Genomic DNA, 23,054 nt, shown 5'->3' on the forward strand with positions numbered 1-23,054 from the left:
ACTGAAAATATTATTAATTTGATTTAAATATTTTTAGTAAAATAAATCTTTGAATATAAAATATTAAATAAATATAATAAATCATAAATAACTCATTATGTTAATTTTCAAAAATTCGCTGAAGTCTTACATTTAATATGTTGAAACAAAAATTTTTATTAGTTACAAAAAATCTATAAATTTTGTGACAAATAAATAACTTGTTACAAAAATATTGTATTTTGTGACAAATTAATTTTTTATTACAAAATATTTAGAGCTTTTGAAACAAATAGATATTTTGTTACAAAATATTTTGAATTGTTGCAACAATATAATCATTTGTTACAAAACATTATAATATTTTGCAACAAAATAACAATTCGATACGAAAGTCAACATAATTTGTAACAAAAGAACTTACGTTGTTACAAAATATTGAAATATTTTGTAACAATTTTTTTTGTTGTTACAAAATATTCTTATTTTGTAACAATAAACAATTATTGTTACAAAAAAATCATAATTTGTAACAATTTTAAATTTGATACAAATTTTTTGTTACAAATGCTCCATTTTCTTGTAGTGTTGATTTTGAAAAATTATGAAAACTTGGAAAAAAATTTGAATTAAAAACAAAATCTTCCCTCTTGTATCATCATGGCGTTAAACGCCCAGCCAGGTACCCTGGCTGGCGTTTAAACGCCAGTTTTCCTTCTTCACTGGGCGTTTTGAACGCCCAGCTTTTTCTGTGTAATTCCTCTGCTGCATGTTCTGAATCTTCAATTCTCTGTATTATTGACTTGAAAGGACACAAATTAAAATTTTTTTTTTGAATTTTTAATGATGAGGAATAATCAAAATGCCACTAAGATCAAATAAACAATGCATGCAAGACACCAAACTTAGAAGTTTGTATACTATTGACACTAACAAATTGAGAATGCATATGAGAAACAACAAAACACTCAAGACAAGAGAATTTAAAGATCAGAGCAAGGAAATCATCAAGAACAACTTAAAGATCAAGTGAAGAACATAATGCATGTAACTTTTGAAAATTAGAAGAATAAAGACATGCAATTGACACCAAACTTAAAATTAGACACTAGACTCAAACAAGAAACATAAAAATATTTTTGATTTGAAGATTTTATAAATTATTTTTGTGCTTTTTCGAAAATTGAGTGGAAAAGAAAAACAAGGGTTCAAAATTCTTAATGAGAATTCCAGGAATCATTGCAATGCTAGTCTAAGACTCCGGTCCAGGAATTAGACATGGCTTCACAGCCAGCGAAGCTTTCAGTGAAAGCTCTGGTCCAAAACACTAGACATGGCCAATGGCCAGCCAAGCTTTAGCAGATCATTGCTCACAATAACAAAATTGATAGAAATCAACAAGCTCTTGTGATGATAAGTTGAAACCTCGGTCCAAAAGATTAGACATGGCTTCACAGCCAGACAAACTTCAACAAATCATCATGAAACTCTAGAATCCATTCTTAAAAACTCTGAAGAACAAAATAGAAATATTTTTTTGCATTTTTTAAAAAATTTCAAAAAGTAAAAAGCTTAAACATAAAATAAAATTACCTAATCTAAGCAACAAGATGAACCGTCAGTTGTCCAAACTCAAACAATCCCCGGCAACGGCGCCAAAAACTTAGTGCACGAAATTGTGATCATCAATGGCGCCATCAACATGGTACGCTCAATTGAAATCTCAACTCTTTATCACAACTTCGCACAACTAACCAGCAAGTGCACTGGGTCGTCCAAATAATAAACCTTACGCGAGTAAGGGTCGATCCCACGGAGATTGTTGGTATGAAGCAAGCTATGGTCATCTTGTAAATCTCAGTCAGGCAGATTCAAATGGTTATGGAGGATTGATAATTAAAAGATGAATAAAACATAAAATAAAGATAAAGATACTTATGTAATTCATTGGTGAGAGTTTCAGATAAGCGTATGGAGATGCTTTGTCCCTTCCGTCTCTCTGCTTTCCTACTGTCTTCATCGAATCCTTCTTACTCCTATCCATGGAAAGCTGTATGTTGGGCATCACCGTTGTCAATGGCTACAGTCCCGTCCTCTCAGTGAAAATGTTCAACACGCTCTGTCACAGCACGGCTATTCATCTGTCGGTTCTCGATCATGTCGGAATAGAATCCAGTGATTCTTTTGCGTCTGTCACTAACGCCCCACAATCGTGAGTTTGAAGCTCGTCACAGTCATTCAATCCCTGAATCCTACTCAGAATACCACAGACAAGGTTTAGACCTTCCGGATTCTCAAGAATGGCAGCCAATGGATTCTAGCTTATACCACGAAGATTCTGATTAAGGAATCCAAGAGATATCCACTCAATCTAAGGTAGAACGGAGGTGGTTGTCAGGCACACGTTCATAGGTGAGAATGATGATGAGTGTCACGGGTCATCACATTCATCAAGTTGAGGAACAAGTGATATCTTAAAACAAGAATAAGCTGAATTGAATAGAAGAACAATAGTAGTTGCATTAATACTCGAGGTACAACAGAGCTCCACACCTTAATCTATGGTGTGTAGAAACTCTACCGTTGAAAATACATAAGAACAAGGTCTAGGCATGGCCGAATGGCCAGCCTCCCAAAGAGGGTTCAATCATAAAAACATGATCAAAAGATGATCCGAAGATTGAAAGATTCTTCAAATACAATAGCAAAAGGTCCTATTTATAGAGAAATAGAAGCCTAGGGTTTACAGAAATGAGTAAATGACGTAAAAATCCACTTCCGGGCCCACTTGGTGTGTGCTTGGGCTGAGCATTGAAGCTTCCATGTGTAGAGACTTTTCTTGGAGTTAAACGCCAGCTTTTGTGCCAGTTTGGGCGTTTAACTCCCACTTTTGTGCCAGTTCCGGCGTTTAACGCCGGGAATTCTGAAGCTGACTTGGAACGCCTGTTGGGCCATCAAATCTCGGGAAAAGTATGGACTATTATATATTGCTGGAAAGCCCTGGATGTATACTTTTCAACGCAATTGAGAGCGCGCCAATTGGGCTTCTGCAGCTCCAGAAAATTCACTTCGAGTGCAGGGAGGTCAGAATCCAACAGCATCTGCAGCCCTTTTCAGCCTCTGAATAAGATTTTTGCTCAGGTCCCTCAATTTCAGCCAGAAAATACCTGAAATCACAGAAAAACATACAAACTCATAGTAAATTCTAGAAAAGTAAATTTTAAATAAAAAATAATAAAAATATAATAAAAACTAACTAAAACATACTAAATGCATACTAAAAACAATGCCAAAAAGCGTATAAATTATCCGCTCATCAGGGTTCCAGCTCATTAATCTGCAACTTCTTCATGAGAGATAAGGGCATGAGATTTATGCTTGCCCCCAAATCGCAAAGTTCTTGGTCAATGGCTGTATTGCCTATAACACAAGGTATGTGAAAACTTCCTGGATCTTTCTTCTTTGTAGGCAAGTTCTTCTGGATAAGGGCACTATATTCCTTATTCATCACCATTGTCTGTCCCCCTTTTAAGGTGCTCTTCTTAGCTAGCAACTCTTTCATGCATTTAATGTAAGTTGGCATCCCTTTGAGGGTCTCAAGGAAAGGGATGTTGATATGAATGGACTTGAATACATCCAATAACGTAGTGTATGTCCTCTCTTTCTCACTGTCCTTGAGTCTCTGAGGGAATGGTGCTTGTGGCACATAAGGTTTCAAGGTTTCTTCCTTTCTTGATTCCTTTTTTGTTTAGAGTTTGTCCCTTGTTCTTTTTCTTCCACCTTCTCCTTTGGGACTTCTTGGATCTGTCCTAATGGCTTGTCAACTCCTTCCTCCAAGATCTCTTCACTTGCAAAAGTAATTGCCTTGCATTCTTCCCATCTCACATTCTTTGTCTCTCCTCTTGGATTCTTCTCAGTATCACTTGGGAAGCTGTCAGTTGGTTTAGGAATTTGCTGAGACAAATATCCTACTTGAGATTCTAGTTTCTTGATGGTAGCTCCCTGGTTTTGCATATTAGATATTACTTCCTCCTTGAATGTCTTGTTGTCTTGGACTTCCTTGCAGAGGTTTTCAAGTAAGGATTCAATCCTGGAGAGTCTATCTTCTGATGATGGTGGCATACTGGAGTTTGGGGGTTAAGGATGGCCATTTGGTGCTTGATATGGCTGTTAGAAAGAATTATTGTGTGGGGCTTAGTATGATCTTTGGTTGGGTTGTTGGTAGGTGGAGTTGTTATAGTGGTTGGAGTTGTGAGGTCTCTGGTCTTGGCCTTGGTTTTGTTGGTTTCCCCACCCAAAGTTTGGGTGGTTCTTCCAACCAGGGTTGTAAGTCTTAGAGTAAGGGTCATGGGGTTGTCTTGAGTTCCCAACATAGTTAACTTGCTCCCGTTCTCTTTTTTCCTCTGCAACTGCTCCTTTCGAAGTTGGTGGTGCTTGAGTGGTGATGGCTGTAACTTGACTCTTCTCCATCCTCTTGGTGAGGTCATCCAATTGCTTGGTCATCAATTGTTTTGAGCTAGGTTGGCATCCATGTGGTTGAGCTCCATTACTCCTATAGTGTTGCTTCTCTCCGAGGCATAGAAATACTCATTGTCTGCTATTGTTTTAATGACATCAATGGCCTCCTCTATGGTTTTCTTCTGGTTGAGAGACCCTCTAGAAGAGTGGTCTAGAGCCTTCTTTGAGTCATAGGACAATCCTTCATAGAAGATGTGTAGTTGAACCCACTCATTGAACATGTCAGGCGGACATTTTCTTGTCAACTCTTTAAATCTCTCCTATGCTTCATAGAGTGTTTCAGCCTCTTGTTGCCTAAAGGTTTGGACCTCAGCCCTCAGCCTATTGATTCTTTGAAGAGGATAGAATCTAGACAAGAACTTGCTTACCACATCTTCCCAAGTTGTGAGGCTCTCCTTAGGGAATGACTCTAGCCATTTTGCTGCCTTATCTCTGAAGAAAAAGGAAACAACAGCAGCTTCTAGGTATCTGCTTGGACACCATTAGACTTCACTGTATCACATATCCTCAGGAAGTTGGTTAGATATTGGTTGGGGTCTTCTTGGGCACTTCCTCCAAAAGAGCAATTCTTTTGAACCAATGTGATTAGTTGTGGCTTGATTTTGAAATTGATGGCACATATGGGTGGCTTCAGAATGCCGCTCCCACAATTTCTAGGATTGGGATTTATGTAGGAACCTAGAACTCTCCTCTCTTGTGGAGCATGGTTACCAGCATCTTCTCCAGCATGATTGTGAGCCTCTTCCTCCAAAACAATGTCTTGGTCTTCCTCCAACTCTTCTTCTCCAACTACTCCCTTGCCTCTTGCTTCCCTCCTTAATCTAAGGAGGGTCCTCTTAGGTTCACTACCAAAAGAGGTTGAAGCTCCTCTTCTACCTGTCATACACTGAGCAGGCAAAAAGGAAAATGATGAGCGGATAATTTATACGCTTTTTGACATTGTTTTTAGGTAGTTTTTAGTTTAATCTAGTTACTTTTAGGGATGTTTTCATTAGTTTTTATGCTAAATTCACATTTCTGGACTTTACTATGAGTTTGTGTATTTTTCTGTGATTTCAGGTATTTTCTGGCTAAAATTGAGGGACCTGAGCAAAACTCTGATAGGAGGCTGACAAAGGACTGTTGATGCTGTTGGAATCTGACCTCCCTGCACTCGAAATGGATTTTCTAGAGCTGCAAAATTTCGAATGGCGCGCTCTTAACAGCGTTGGAAAGTAGACATCCAGAGCTTTCCAGCAATATATAATAGTCCATACTTTATTCGAGATTTGATGACGTAAATTGGCGCTCAACGCCAGTTCCATGCTGCATTCTGGAGTCAAACGCCAGAAACACGTAACGAACCAGAGTTGAACGCCCAAAACACGTTACAACTTGGCGTTCAACTCCAAGAGAAGCCTCAGCTCGTGGATAGATCAAGCTCAGCCCAAGCACACACCAAGTGGGCCCCGGAAGTGAATTTATACATTAATTACTTACCTTTGTAAACCCTAGTAAGTAGTTTAGTATAAATAGAACTTTTCACTAGTTTATTAGATATCTTTGATTGTATTATTCAATCTTTGGATGTTTAGTTCTTAGATCTGGGGGCTGGCCATTCGGCCATGCCTGGACCTTTCACTTATGTATTTTCAACGGTGGAGTTTCTACACACCATAGATCAAGGGTGTGCAGCTCTGCTGTACCTCAAGTTTTAATGCAACTACTACTATTTTCTATCCAATTCGATTTATTTATGTTCTAAGATATTCGTTGCACTTCAACTTGATGAATGTGATGATCCGTGTCACTCATAATCATTCTCACCTATGAACGCGCGTGACTGACAACCACTTCCGTTCTACTTTAGACCAGGCGCATATCTCTTGGATTCCTTGATCAGAATCTTCGTGGTATAAGCTAGAATTGATGGCGGCATTCATGGGAATCTGGAAAGTCTAACCTTGTCTGTGGTATTCCGAGTAGGATTCTGGGATTGAATGACTGTGACGAGCTTCAAACTCCTAAAGGCTGGGCATTAGTGACAGACGTAAAAGAATCACTAGATTCTATTCCAACCTGATTGAGAACCGACGGATGATTAGCCGTGCTGTGACAGAGCATTTGGACCATTTTCACTGAGAGGATTGGATGTAGCCATTGACAACGGTGATGCCCTACATACAGCTTGCCATAGAAAGGAGTGATGAAAAACTAGAAGGAAGAAGTAGGAAAGCAGAGATTCAGAAGGAACACAGAACCTCCATACACCTATCTGAAATTCCCACCATTGAATTACATGAGTAACTTTATCTTTATTTTCTATTTATTTTATTATCTTTATTTAAACCAATAATCTCTTAATCCAATTAAATCCGCCTGACTGGATTTACAAGATGACCATAGCTTGCTTCATACCAATAATCTCTGTGGGATAGGACCCTTACTCATGTAAGGTATTACTTGGAGGACCCAGTGCACTTGCTGGTTAGTTGTACGGAGTTGTGACTAAGTGTAATTCACGTGTGAGAGCTACCAAGTCATTGGAGCCATTGTTGATGATCACAATTTCGTGCACCAAGCTTTTAGCGCTGTTGCCGGGGATTGTTCGAGTATGGACAAATGACGGTTAATCTTGTTACTCAGATTAGGTAATTTTCTTTTTATTTTCCTTTCAAAAAAGTTTTAAAAAATCTTTCAAAAATTTTTTCTTTATTTTCATTTTTCAAAAATATAATTTTCAAAAAAAATAATAAAAATACAAAAAAATTATAAAATCATAAAAACCAAAAATATTTTGTGTTTCTTGTTTAAGTCTTGAGTCAATTTTTAAGTTTAGTGTCAATTGCATGTTTTAAAAAATTATTATGCATTTTTCAAAAATTCATGCGTTTATGGTGTTCTTCATGATCTTCAAGTTGTTCTTGGTAAGTCTTCTTGTTTGATCTTGATGTTTTCTTGTTTTGCATCTTTTGTTGTTTTTCATATGCATTTTTCGTTTGTTAGAATCCATGCATGTTTTCTTTGCATCAAAAATTTTTTAAAATTATGTTCTTGATGTTCATCCTGATCTTCAAAGTGTTCTTGATGTTCATCTTGACATTCATAGTGTTTTTGCATGCATCTTGTGTTTTGATCCAAAATTTTTGTGTTTTGGGTCATATTTGTGTTTTTCTCTCTCATAATTAAAAATTCAAAAATAAAAAATATCTTTTCCTTAATTTTCTCATAATTTTCGAAAATTTGAGTTGACTTGGTCAAAAATTTTTAAAATTAGTTGTTTCTTACAGAGTAAAGTCAAATTTTCAATTTTAAAAATCTTATCTTTTCAAAATCTTTTTCAAAAATTAAATCTTTTTTTATTTTTTTTATTTTATTTTCGAAAATCTTTTTAAATATTTTTCAAAAATATTTTTCTTAATTTTATCTTAATTTTTGAAATTATGCTAACAATTAATATGATCGATTCAAAAATTTGAAGTTTGTTACTTTCTTGTTAAGAAAGGTTAAATCTTTAAATTCTAGAACCTTATCTTTTAGTTTCTTGTTAGTTAAGTAATTAATTTTAATTTTAAAAATTAAATCTTTTTCAATCTTATCTTTTTATTATATCTTCTTATCTTATCTTTTTATCATATCTTTTTCAAAATTTTATCTTTTTCAAAAATTTGATTTCAAAATATCTTATCTAACTTCTTATCTTCTTATCTTTTCAAATTTGATTTTAATATCTTTTTCAACTAACTTTTTGACTTTTTGTTTGTTTCTTATCTTTTTCAAAACCACCTAACTACTTTTCCCTCTTTAATTTTCGAAAATATCTCATCTCTTTTTCAAAAATTCTTTTTAATTATTTTAAATTTAATTTTCCCTCTCTTCTCTTTTTCTTTTTATTTATTTATTTACTAACACTTTTCTTCACCTTTCTTCATCTCCAATCACTGCCTCTATCCTCACCCTTGTGATTGGATTCTCCACTCTTATTCCTTTCTTCTTCTACTAATAATAAGGATCCTCTTTGTCCAGATATAGAGGATTCCTCTTCCTTTTTCTTTTTCTCTTCTCTTTCATATGAGCAGGAATAAGGAAAAAGGCATCTTTGTTGAAGCTGATCCATAACCTGAAAGGACTCTGAAAAGGAAACTAAGAGAAGCTAAATTACAACAATCCAGAGGCAACCTTTCTAAAATTTTCGAACAAGAGAAGGAGATGGCAGCCGAACCCAACAACAATAATGCAAGGAGGATGCTTGGTGATTTCACTAAACCAACGTCCAAGTTTGATGGAAGAAGCATCTCAATTCCTGCCATTGGAGCAAACAATTTTGAGCTGAAACCTCAATTAGTTGCGTTGATGCAACAGAACTGCAAGTTTCATGGACTTCCATATGAAGATCCTTATCAGTTTTTAGCTGAGTTCTTGCAGATTTGTGAGACTGTCAAGACAAATGGAGTAGATCCTGAAGTCTACAGGCTCATGCTTTTCCCTTTTGCTATAAGAGACAGAGCTAGAACATGGTTGGACTCACAACCTAAAGATAGCCTGGACTCCTGGGATAAGCTGGTCACGGCCTTCTTGGATAAATTCTTTCTTCCTCAAAAGTTGAGCAAGCTTAGAGTGGATGTTCAGACCTTCAAGCAAAAAGATGGTAAATCCTTCTATGAAGCTTGGGAAAGATACAAGCAGATGACCAAAAAGTGTCCTTCTGACATGTTTTCAGAATGGACCATATTAGATATATTCTATTATGGTCTATCTGAGTTTTTCAAAATATCATTGGACCATTCTGCAGGTGGATCCATTCACTTAAAGAAAATGCCTGCAGAAGCTCAAGAACTTATTGACATGGTTGCAAATAACCAATTCATGTACACTTCTGAGAGGAATTCCGTGAATAATGGGATGCCTCAAAGGATGGGAGTTCTTGAAATTGATGCTCTGAATGCCATATTGACTAAGAACAAAGTGTTGACTCAGCAAGTCAACATGATTTCTCAAAGTCTGAATGGATGGCAAAATGCATCCAACAGTACTAAAGAGGCAGCTTCTGAAGAAGCTTATGATCCTGAGAACCCTGCAATAGCAGAGGTAAATTACATGGGTGAACCTTATGGAAACACCTATAATTCTTCATGGAGAAATCATCCAAATTTCTCATGGAAAGATCAACAAAAGCCTCAACAAGGCTTTAATAATGGTGGAAGAAATAGGCTAAGCAATAACAAGCCTTTTCCATCATCTTCTCAGCAACAGACAGAGAATTCTGAGCAGAGCCCCTCTAATTTAGCAAATTTAGTCTCTGATCTGTCTAAGGCCACCTTAAGTTTCATGAGTGAAACAAGGTCTTCCATCAGAAATTTGGAGGCACAAGTGGACCAGCTAAGTAAGAAAGTTACTGAAACTCCTCCCAGTATTCTCCCAAGCAATACAGAAGAAAATCCAAAAGGAGAGTGCAAGGCCATTGATGTAATCAATATGGCCGAATGCACAAGGGAGGAGAAGGACGAAAATTCTAGTGAAGAAGACCTCCTGGGACGTCTCTCAAATAAGAAGGAGTTCCCTATTGAGGACCTAAAAGAATCTGAGGCTCATATAAAGACCATAGAGATTCCATTAAATCTCTTTCTGCCATTCATGAGCTCTGAAGATTATTCTTCCTCTGAAGAGGATGAAGATGTAACAGGAGAGCAAGTTGCTCAATATCTAGGAGCCATTATGAAGCTGAATGCCAAGTTATTTGGTAATGAGACTTGGGAAGGTGAACCTCCCTTGCTCATTAGTGAACTTGATACATGGGTTCAGCAAACTCTACCTCAAAAGAAATAAGATCCTGGGAAATTCTTAATACTATGTACCATAGGCACCATGACCTTTGAAAAAGCTCTGTGTGACCTGGGGTCAGGCATAAATCTTATGCCATTCTCTGTAATGGAGATGCTGGGCATCATTGAGGTATAGCCTGCCTTATTCTCATTACAATTGGCAGACAAGTCAGTAAGACAAGCTTATGGATTAGTAGAGGACGTGTTAGTAAAGGTTGAAGGCCTTTACATCCCTGCTGATTTCATAATCTTAGACACTAGAAAGGAAGAAGATGAATGCATCATCCTTGGAAGACCTTTCCTAGCCACAGCAGAAGCTGTGATTGATGTTAACAGAGGAGAATTAGTCCTTCAATTGAATGGGGACTACGTTTTGTTTAAGGTACAAGGCTCTTCCTCTGCAACCATAGAGAGGAAGCATGAAAAGCTTCTCTCAATACAGAGTCAGACAAAGCCCCCACAGTCAAACTCTAAGTTTGGTGTTGGGAAGCCACAACCAAACTCTAAGTTTGGTTTTGAGAAGACCCCATATTCAAACTCTAAGTTTGGTGTTGGGAGGACTTCATCGTGGTCTGAACTTCTCTAAAGTTCCATGAGAGCCCACTGTCAAGCTAATGACATTAAAAGAGCGCTTGTTGGGAGGCAACCCAATTTTTATTTATCTAATTTTATTTTTTTTTGTTATTTTGTGTTTTAGTAGGTTCATGATCATGTGGAGTTACGAAAAAAATATTAAAATTAAAAACAGAACCAAAAACAGCAGAAGAAAAATCACACCCTGGAGAAATGACTTACTGGCGTTTAAACGCTAGTAAGGAGCATCTGGCTGGCGTTCAACGCCAGAACAGAGCATGGAACTGGCGTTCAATGCCAGAAACATGCTACACATGGGCGTTGAATGCCTAGAACGTGCATCACTTCGGCGTTTAAACGCCAGAATGGTATGCTAAGGCATTTTACATGCCTAATTGGTGCAGGGATGTATATCCTTGACACCTCAGGATCTGTGGACCCCACAGGATCCCCACCTAACATATTCCCACCTTACCTCCTAATCAATCCTATAACACACTTTCCCAAAAACCCTTCACCAATCACCTCAATCTCTCTTCCCAATTACCCCCTTCACCACTCACATCCTTCCATTCTTTCCCATAAACCCACCTACCTTCAAATTCAAATTTCTTTTCCACCCAAACCCACCCTAAATGGCCGAACCTACCCCCTCTCCTCTCCCTATATAAACCCCTCCATTCTCTTTAATTTTCACACAACACAAACCTCTCTTCTCCTTCTTGGCCGAATACACCTTTCCCCCTCTCCTCCATATTTTCTTCTTCTTCTTCTTCTTTTCTTTCTTCTCTTTCTCGAGGGCGAGCAATATTTTAAGTTTGGTGTGGTAAAAGCATAAGCTTTTTGTTTTTGCATTACCATTGATGGCACCTAAGGCCGGAGAATCCTCTAGAAAAGGGAAAGGAAAAACAAAAGCTTCCACCTCCGAGTCATGGGAGATGGAAAGATTCATCTCCAAAGCCCATCAAAACCACTTCTATGATGTTGTGGCCAAGAAGAAGGTGATCCCCGAGGTCCCTTTCAAGCTCAAGAAAAATGAGTACCTGGAGATCCGACATGATATCCAAATAAGAGGTTGGGATGTTCTAACCAACCCCAACCAACAAGTCGGAATCTTAATGGTTCAAGAGTTCTATACCAATGCATGGATCACTAGGAACCATGATCAAAGTGTGAACCCGAATCCAAAGAATTATCTTACAATGGTTCGGGGGAAATACTTAGATTTTAGTCCGAAAAATGTGAGGTTGGCATTCAACTTGCCCATGATGCAAGGAGATGAACGCCCCTACACTAGAAGGGTCAACTTTGATCAAAGGTTGGACCAAGTCCTTATGGACATATGTGTAGAAGGAGCTCAATGGAAAAGAGACTCCAAAAGTAAGCCAGTTCAACTAAGAAGACTGGACCTCAAGCCTGTGGCTAGAGGATGGTTGGAGTTCATTCAACGCTCCATCATCCCCACTAGCAACTGATCTGAAGTTACTGTGGACCGGGCCATCGTGATTCATAACATCATGATTGGAGAGGAAGTAAAAGTTCATGAAGTCATCTCCCATGAATTCTACAAAATAGCCGATAAGTCCTCTACTTTGGCAAGGCTAGCTTTTCCTCATCTTATTTGCCATCTATGTTACTCAGCTGGAGTTATCATAGAAGGAGACATCCTCATTGGGGAGGACAAGCCCATCACTAAGAAAAGGATAGAGCAAACAAGAGAGCCCACTCATGGAACCCAAGAGACGCATTAGGAAGCTCATCACCAAGAAATCCCAGAGATGCCTCAAGGGATGCACTTTCCTCCCAACAACTATTGGGAATAACTCAACACTTCCTTAGAAGATTTAAGTTACAATGTGGATCAATTAAGGGTGGAACATCAAGAGCACTCCATCATTCTCCATGAAATTAGAGAAGATCAAAGAGAAATGAGGGAGGAGCAACAAAGGCAAGGAAGAGATATAGAAGAACTCAAGGACATCATTGGTTCTTCAAGAAGAAAGCGCCACCATCACTAAGGTGGATTCATTCCTTGTTCTTATTTTTTTTCTGTTTTTCGGTTTTTATGCTTATTATGTCATCTATATTTGTGTCTCTGCTTCATGATCATTAGTGTTTAGTAACTATGTCTTAAAGTTATAAATAAATTCCATGAGTCCTTAACCTCTCTTAAAAGAAAAATGTTTCTAATTCAAAAGAAAAAGAAGTACATGATTTTCGAATTTATCCTTGAATTTAGTTTAATTATATTGATGTGGTGACAATACTTTTTGTTTTCTGAATGAATGATTGAACAGTGCATATTTTTTATCTTGTTGTTAATGAATGTTAAAATTGTTGGCTCTTGAAAGAATGATGAACAAAGAAAAATGTTATTGACAATCTGAAAAATCATGAAATTGATTCTTGAAGCAAGAAAAAGCAATGAAAAAGCAAAAGCTTGCGAAAAAAAAATTTGGCAAAAAAAAAGAGAGAAAAAGAAAAAGCAAGTAGAAAAAGCCAATAGCCCTTAAAACCAAAAGGCAAGGGTAAAAAGGATCCAAGGCTTTGAGCATCAATGGATAGGAGGGCCCAAGGAAATAAAATCCAGGCCTAAGCGGCTAAATCAAGCTGTCCCTGACCATGTGCTTGTGGCATGCAGGTCCAAGTGAAAAGCTTGAGACTGAGTGGTTAAAGTCATGATCCAAAGCAAAAAGAGTGTGCTTAAGAGCTCTGGAGGACACCTCTAACTAGGGACTCTAGCAAAGATGAGTCACAATCTAAAAAGGTTCACCCAGTCATGTGTCTGTGGCATTTATGTATCCGGTGGTAATACTGGAAAACAAAGTGCTTAGGAGAATCAATAACACTATTCGAAATTCTAAGTTCCCATAGATGCCGATCATTCTAAACTTCAAAGGATGAAGTGAGATGCCAAAACTGTTCAGAAGCAAAAAGCTACAAGTCCCGCTCATCTAATTAGAACTAATATTCATTGATATTCTGGGATTTATAGTATATTCTCTTCTTTTTATCCTAATTGATTTTCAGTTGCTTGGGGACAAGCAACAATTTAAGTTTGGTGTTGTGATGAGCGGATAATTTATACGCTTTTTGGCATTGTTTTTAGGTAGTTTTTTGTATGATCTAGTTACTTTTAGGGATGTTTTCATTAGTTTTTATGCTAAATTCACATTTCTGGACTTTACTATGAGTTTGTGTGTTTTTCTATGATTTCAGGTATTTTCTGGCTGAAATTGAGGGATCTGAGCAAAACTCTGATAGGAGGCTGACAAAGGACTGCTGATGCTGTTGGAATCTGACCTCCCTGCACTAGAAATGGATTTTCTGGAGCTACAGAATTTCAAATGGGGCGCTCTCAACCGCGTTGGAAAGTAGACATCCAGAACTTTTCAGCAATATATAATAGTTCATACTTTATTCGAGATTTGACGACGTAAACTGGCGCTCAACGCCAGTTCCATGATGCATTCTGGAGTCAAACGCTAGAAACACGTCACGAACCAGAGTTGAACGCCCAAAACACGTTACAACTTGGCGTTCAACTCCAAGAGAAGCCTCAGCTCGTGGATAGATCAAGCTCAGCCCAACCACACACCAAGTGGGCCCCGGAAGTGAATTTATGCATCAATTACTTACCTCTGTAAACCCCAGTAGCTAGTTTAGTATAAATAGAACTTTTCACTAGTTTATTAGATATCTTTGATTGTATTATTCAATCTTTGGATGTTTAGTTCTTAGATCTGGGGGCTGGCCATTCGGCCATGCTTGGACCTTTCACTTATGTATTTTCAACAGTGGAGTTTCTACACACCATAGATTAAGGGTGTGGAGCTCTGCTGTACCTCAAGTTTTAATGCAACTACTACTATTTTCTATCCAATTCGATTTATTCCTGTTCTAAGATATTCGTTGCACTTCAACTTGATGAATGTGATGATCCGTGACACTCATCATCATTCTCACCTATGAATGCGGGTGACTGACAACCACTTCCGTTCTACCTTAGACCGGGCGCATATCTCTTGGATTCCTTGATCAGAATCTTCATGGTATAAGCTAGAATTGATGCCGGCATTCATGGGAATCCGGAAAGTCTAACCTTGTCTGTGGTATTCCGAGTAGGATTCCGGGATTGAATGACTGTGACGAGCTTCAAACTCCTGAAGGCTGGGCGTTAGTGACAGACGCAAAAGAATCACTAGATTCTATTCCAACCTGATTGAGAACTGACAGATGATTAGCCGTGCTGTGACAGAGCATTTGGACCATTTTCACTGAGAGGATGGGATGTAGCCATTGACAACAGTGATGCCCTACATACAGCTTGCCATAGAGAGGAGTGATGAAAAACTAGAAGGAAGAAGTAGGAAAGCAGTGATTCAGAAGGAACACAATACCTCCATACACCTATCTGCAATTCCCACCATTGAATTACATAAGTAACTTTATCTTTATTTTATGTTTATTTTATTATCTTTATTTAAACCAATAATCTCTTAATCCAGTTAAATCCGCCTGACTGGGATTTACAAGATGACCATAGCTTGCTTCATACCAACAATCTCTGTGGGATCGACCCCTTACTCACGTAAGGTATTACTTGGATGACCCAGTGCACTTGCTGGTTAGTTATGCGGAGTTGTGACTAAGTGTAATTCACGTGTGAGAGCTACCAAGTCATTGGAGCCATTGTTGATGATCACAATTTTGTGCACCAGTAAACAGCAAGTGGGAAGCACAAAGTTAACAAAAATTTGGTTAGAGAAATTAATCAAATAGTTAGTGTGGTTAGTGGATTAGTTGAGCTGGAAATTAAATGAACAAGAAAAAATAACTAAAAGTGCAAAAGAAAAGAACAGTAAACAACAAAAGAAAAGAAAAGTGTTCAATCTAGTGATCCTCCAATTTAATCATTGTCAATCCAAAATCAATCTCCGGCAACGGCACCATAAACTTGATACACGGAAACTTGTCTCTCAACAATTTTCCCTCGGCAAGTATACCGAATTGTCATCAAGTAAAAACTCACAATAGAGTGAGGTCAAATCCCACAGGGATTGATTGGTTGATCAACTTTAATTGGAGGGGTGTTCTAGTTGAACTAAGCAGGTTTGATATTGGCAATGCGGAAAATTAAATGGCGGGAAAAGTAAATTGCATGGAATGTAAATAACTGAAAGTAAACAACGGAAATTAAAGTGCAGAAGCTTAAAGTGTAGGAAAATAAATGGGAATGGGGTGATTATTCATTAAAGTAAAAAACAGAATTTAAAGAGAATGGGTAGATCAGAAATGGGGAATTCATTGGGTTTAGGTGATGTTGCATTCTCCGGATCAAGTTCATTCTCATCTCTTCCTCAATCAATTCATTCATTGATCTCCTTGGCAATACTTGAACAATTGTCCAATTCCTTGATTTAATTGCTCATGGGAAGAGATGAAGTGTGGTCATTGATTATACCTTATGTATTTTCAGATCAAAGTATTGGTAGGATTAAATGTCACAATATCCATCCAAACACCAATCCGGTCCAACATGAGAAAGCAATTCTAGCAAGATCTCCTTATTCCTCTCCCAAGGTTCCGAGGAGATCCAATTATGGGTAACTTCTTTCCCAAGATAATTACCCAATTGGATGAAGACCGAATGCTTTCTAGCAAAATCAAGAGAAAAGAAAGAAGAAGAGAATGAAAACTAATTTTGATCCATTGAATTACAACAGAGCTCCCTAATTACAACAGAATGAAAACTAATTTTTGATCCATTAGTTGTTCATAGCTCTGGGAATGGAAAGTGAATTTGAAAAGTACGTTGCTATATAACTAAAAGTGAAGAGAAAGTAAATTGGCAGAGTTACATTACTCAATCCGTAAGCCCCCCTTCTAACTTAAGATCTATCCTATTTATACACTTTCTTCATTCAGTCTTCAAGTACTTGGACTGGGCCCTTTGGCCTCTGTTGAAGCTAGTTGGGAGCGGTTGTTGATGAGGATGTTTAGAAGTAAACGTTCATACTTTGTATTGATGCCTTTCTGTATTGGAGTGAGATTGACGTTGGAGTTCAACATTTGGGCTCAAACGTTGCCAAACAAGGCTGGGGCGTTGGCCCTCACGTTTACCCCAACGTTGGGCTTAACACTGGACCTATTATTGGAGTTCAAAGTCGCTCATCCACGCGTACGCGTGTCTTACGCGTGCGCGTCGATTGTCAAAGTTCCTCATCCACGCGTACGCGTGCTACACGCGTACGCATCGTTTCACAATTTTTCTTAGAACTTTGTCATGTACGTTGGACTCAACGTTGGACCCAACATTGGACCACCAACGTTAGCCTACCCACGTGTATGCATGCTCTACGTGTGCGCGTCGATAGGCTGAATTACACACCCATGCATACGCGTCATACACGCGTACGTATTGTTGCATATTTTCACAATCTCCTATACTTGAATTTTATCGTGTACATTGGACCACCAATGTTGGCACTCTTTTAGCCTCAACGTTGGACCCATAGTTGGAGTCCAACTTTGGCTCCAACTATGGTCTCTTGATTTTAGTTGGGGTCATAGTTGGAGTCCAATTTTGGCTCCAACTATGAACCTTCTTTATACTCAACGTTTGCGGTAGTCTGAGGTCCAACTTTGGGCTCAAACGTTAGCTTCTTTTATAGTTTGAGTCATAGTTGGAGTCCAACTTTGGCTCCAACTATGAACTTTTCTTTGGCCAACGTTTGAGGCAAAGTTGGAGGCCAACTTTGGCTCCAACTTTGCACCCCTTTTAGCATGCACGTTGGACCTAACGTTGGAGAACCAACTTTGGCTCCAACGTTGGTCTCTTCCTTCTTCCTTCAACGTTTGAGGCAATGTTGGTGAGCTAACTTTGGCCACCAGCGTTGCTTCCTTTTGATTCTTTTCATGGCCCTCTTTGCTCTTCCTTCCTTGGCTTCCTTTCCACCTATCATCAAACACAAACTTTCATCAAAGTTTGCTATAATTCACAAGGTAATTACATCATTTAATTATCAAGTAAAATTGGCATAAAAACCTCATGAAAAGCACATAAATAACCAAGTTTGATTAAATCAAGGGATGCATGCAATTCTTATCCAAATACTTACTTATAGCTTAAGAAAGTGCATAAAACCTAATGAAAAAAATAGAAAAAGGCTTGGGAAACTAGCCTAAGATACCTTGGCATCACTTGCTACCTACAGTGGTTCCAGATGATCAAGTACCAATCCATGAGCTGAAAATGGAGTTGAAGCCCTTTCCACCCCACTTCAAGTATGCCTATCTTAAGGACAATCAAAAGCTTCTAGTTATTATTGCAAAGGAACTCACTTCCCAACAAGAGGAGCAACTGCTTAGTGTGCTGAGAAGACACAAGAAACCTATTGGGTGGAGTTTAGTGGACATAGTAGGTATAAGCCCTCAGGTCTGTGAGCACCAGATTTTTCTAGAGGAGGGAGCGAGGCCTATCCGTCAACCTCAAAGGCGGTTGAACCCCACCATTTTGGAAGTTGTAAAGAAGGAAGTGACCAGACTGCTTGAAGCTGACATCATCTATCCAATCTCGGATGGTAAATGGGTTAGCTCGGTACAAGTGGTTTCAAAGAAGTCTGGTGTCACCACAGTGAAGAATGAGCATGGGAAACTCATGGCTACGAGAGTTCAAAATTCCTGGAGGGTGTGCATTGACTACAGGCGCTTGAACCAGGCCACTCGCAAGGATCACTACCCATTGCCTTTCATCGATCAAATGCTTGATCGCCTGTTAGGTAAATCACACTACTATTTTCTAGATGGTTATACTGGCGATTTTCAAATCCATATTGCTCCAGAAGATCAGGAGAAAACTACTTTTACATGTCCCTTTGGAACGTATGTTGATGAGCGGATAATTTATACGCTTTTTGGCATTGTTTTTAGTATGTTTTTAGTAGTTTTAGTTAGTTTTTAGTATACTTTTTATTAGTTTTTAGTTAAAATTCACTTTTCTGGACTTTACTATGAGTTTGTGTGTTTTTCTGTGATTTCAGGTATTTTCTGGCTGAAATTGAGGGACCTGAGCAAAAATCTGATTCAGAGACTGAAAAGGACTGCAGATGCTGTTGGATTCTGAGCTCCCTGCACTCGAAGTGGATTTTCTGGAGCTACAGAAGCCCAATTGGCGCGCTCTTAGCGGCGTTGGAAAGTAGACATCCTGGGCTTTCCAGCAATATATGATAGTCCATACTTTGCCCAAGATTTGATGGCCCAAACCGGCGTACAAAGTCACCCTCAGGAATTCCAGCGTTAAACGCCGGAACTGGCACCAAAATGGGAGTTAAACGCCCAAACTGGCACTAAAGCTGGCGTTTAACTCCAAGAGGAGTCTCTACACGAAAATGCTTCATTGCTCAGCCCAAGCACACACCAAGTGGGCCGGGAAGTGGATTTTTATGTCATTTACTCATCTCTGTAAACCTTAGGCTACTAGTTCTCTATAAGTAGGACCTTTTACTATTGTATTTTCATCTTTGGACATCTAGTTCTTAGATCATTGGGAGGCTGGCCTCACGGCCATGCCTAGACCTTGTTCTTATGTATTTTCAATGGTGGAGTTTCTACACACCATAGATTAAGGTGTGGAGCTCTGCTGTACCTCGAGTATTAATGCAATTACTATTGTTCTTCTATTCAATTCCGCTTGTTCTTTGTCCAAGATATCACTTGTTCTTCAACTTGATGAATGTGATGATCCGTGACACTCATCATCATTCTCACCTATGAACGTGTGACTGACAACCACCTCCGTTCTACCTTAGATTGGGTGAATATCTCTTGGATTCCTGATACACAATGCATGGTTGATCGCCTGACAACCGAGTGCTCGCCTGACAAACGAGCCAGCCATTCCGTGAGATCAGAGTCTTCGTGGTATAGGCTAGAACTGATGGCGGCATTCAAGAGAATCCGGAAGGTCTAACCTTGTCTGTGGTATTCTGAGTAGGATTCAATGATTGAATGACTGTGACGTGCTTCAAACTCCTAGCAGGCGGGGCGTTAGTGACAGACGCAAAAGAATCAATGGATTCTATTCTGGCCTGACCGAGAACCGACAGATGATTAGCCTATGCTGTGACAGAGCATAGGAACGTTTTCACTGAGAGGATGGGAGGTAGCCACTGACAACGGTGAAACCCTTGCATAAGCTTGCCATGGAAAGGAGTAAGAAGGATTGGATGAAGACAGTAGGAAAGCAGAGAGACGGAAGGGAAGGCATCTTCATACGCTTATCTGAAGTTCCTACCAATGAATTACATAAGTACCTCTATCTTTATCTTTATGCTTTATTCGTATATCATTATACCCATTTGAGTCTGCCTGACTAAGATTTACAAGGTGACCATAGCTTGCTTCATACCAACAATCTCCGTGGGATCGACCCTTACTCGCGTAAGGTTTATTACTTGGACGACCCAGTGCACTTGCTGGTTAGTTGTGCAAAGTTGTGTTTATGCCATGGTATTGAGCACCAAGTTCTTGGGGCCATTACTAGGGATTATTTGAGTTGTGAAAAGTAGTGATCACAATTTCGCACACCAAGTTTTTGGCGCCGTTGCCGGGGATTGTTTCGTGTATGGACAACTGACGGTTCATCTTGTTGCTTAGATTAAGTATTTTTCTTCAGAGTTCTTAAAAATGAATTCTAGTGTTTCAAGGTGATGTTCTTATCATCACCAAAGCTGATTGATTTTCATCAATTTAGCTCTTGAATGCAATGTCCTGCTGAAGCTTGGCTGGCCATGTCTAATTCCTTTAGACTGAAGCTTTAGACTAACATTGCATGATTCCTGGAATTCTCATTAAGAATTTTGATACCTTTATTTTCTTTCCCATATAATTTTCGAAAAAGCACAAAAAAATTACAAAATCATAAAAAACCAAAAATATATTATGTTTCTTGTTTGAGTCTAGTGTCTCATCTTAAGTTTGGTGTCAATTGCATGCATTCATTCATGTGTCTTAAGGATCTTCAAGTAATTCTTGATTATTTCTTACCTTGATCTTTAAATTCTCTTGACTTGAGTGTTTTGTGTGTCTCATATGCATTCTCATTAGTGTCAGTAGTATACAAACTGCTAAGTTTGGTGTCTTGCATGCATTGTTATTTGATTTTAGTTGCATTTTGATTATTAAAAATCCAAAAATATTGTTAATTTGTGTCTTCTCAAGTCAATAATACAGAGAATTGAAGATTCAGAACATACAGCAGAGGAATTGCACAGAAAAAGCTGGGCGTTCAAAACGCCCAGTGAAGAAGGACAGACTGGCGTTTAAACGCCAGCCAGGGTACCTGGTTGGGCGTTTAACGCCCAAAAGGGTATAGTTTTGGGCGTTAAACGCCAGAATGTGCACCATTCTGGGCGTTTAACGCCAGGATGGCACAAGAGGGAAGATTTTGTTTCAAACCAACTTTTTTTTTCAAGTTTTCAAAGTTTTTCAAAATCAAATCTTTTTCAAATCATATCTTTTCAATCAAATGTTTTCCAAATCAATTTCTTTCCTTTTTCAAAGATACTTGCTAACAATTAATGATTTGATTGAACATTTCAAATATGTTGCCTTTTCTGTTGAGAAAGGTTTAATGTTCGAATCATATCTTTTCTTGATAGCCAAGTTATTAATTTTTAAAATCAAATCTTTTCAAAATTGTTTTCAAATCATATCTTCTCAATCACATATTTTTTAAAACCAATCATATCTTCTTAACTTCATCTTTTTCAAAATAGTTTTCAATCAAATCTTTTTGACTTCTAATTTCAAAATCTTTTTCAAAAATCACTTGATTTCTTTCCCACTCTTATTTTTGAAAATTAATTAGTGTTTTTCAAAATGTTTTCAAAATCTTTTACTTAATTTTCGAAAATTACTTCCCTTCTTCTCACATCCTTCTATTTATGGACTAACACTATTCCTTAATGCAAAATTCGAACTCCATCTTCTTTGATAAGTTCGAATTTTCTACTTCTGTCTTCTACTTTTCTTTTCCTCTGACACCTAAAGGAATCTCTATACTGTGACATAGAGGATTCCACATTTTCTTGTTCTTTTCTCTTTCATATGAGCAGGAGCAAAGACAAAGGCATTCTTGTTGAAGCTGACCCTGAACCTGAAAGGACCTTGAAGCGAAAGCTAAGAGAAGCTAAGGCACAACTCTCTACAGAGGACCTAACAGAAATCTTCAAAGAAGACATGGCAGCCGAAAACAACAACAATGCAAACAATGCAAGGAAGGTGCTGGGTGACTTTACTGCACCTACTCCCGACTTCTATGGGAGAAGCATCTCTATCCCTGCCATTGGAGCAAACAACTTTGAGCTTAAGCCTCAATTAGTTTCTCTAATGCAACAGAATTGCAAGTTTCATGGACTTCCATTGGAAGATCCCCATCAGTTTTTAGCTGAATTCTTGTAAATCTGTGACACTGTCAAGATTAATGGGGTAGACCCTGAGGTCTACAGACTTATGCTATTCCCTTTTGCTGTAAGAGACAGAGCTAGGGCATGGTTGGACTCACAACCTAAAGAAAGCCTGGACTCATGGGAAAAGCTAGTCAATGCCTTCTTGGCAAAGTTCTTTCCACCTCAAAAATTGAGTAAGCTTAGAGTGGAAGTCCAAACCTTCAGACAGAAGGATGGAGAATCCCTCTATGAAGCTTGGGAAAGATACAAACAATTGATCAGAAAATGTCCTTGTGACATGCTTTCTGAATGGAGCATCATAGGTATTTTCTATGATGGTCTCTCTGAACTATCCAAGATGTCTTTGGATAGCTCTGCTGGAGGATCTCTTCATTTGAAGAAGACGCCTACAGAAGCTCAAGAACTAATTGAAATGGTTGCAAATAACCAATTCATGTACACTTCTGAAAGGAATCCTGTGAACAATGGGGCAAATCAGAAGAAAGGAGTTCTTGAGATTGATACTCTGAATGCCATATTGGCTCAGAACAAGATATTGACTCAACAAGTCAATTTGATTTCTCAAAGTCTGTCTGGAATGCAAAATGCACCAAGCAGTAATAAGGATGCTTCATCTGAAGAAGAAGCATATGATCCTGAGAACCCTTCAATGGAAGAGGTGAATTACCTAGGAGAACCCTATGGAAACACCTATAATTCTTCATGGAGAAAT

At 38.3% G+C, this 23,054-nt stretch overlaps 1 non-coding gene across 1 annotated transcript; it reads right to left on the bottom strand.

Annotated features, from left to right (window-relative positions):
* Window positions 1–22,517: 22,517 nt before the first annotated feature.
* Window positions 22,518–22,625, bottom strand: LOC130937190 (small nucleolar RNA R71). The gene has a single exon (XR_009068420.1). It is a non-coding gene; the product is annotated as a small nucleolar RNA R71 (small nucleolar RNA).
* Between the last annotated feature and the right edge of the window lie 429 nt (window positions 22,626–23,054).

The sequence above is a fragment of the Arachis stenosperma genome, chromosome 6 (genome assembly GCF_014773155.1).
Source record: "Arachis stenosperma cultivar V10309 chromosome 6, arast.V10309.gnm1.PFL2, whole genome shotgun sequence".
In the NCBI taxonomy this organism is placed as follows: domain Eukaryota; kingdom Viridiplantae; phylum Streptophyta; class Magnoliopsida; order Fabales; family Fabaceae; genus Arachis; species Arachis stenosperma.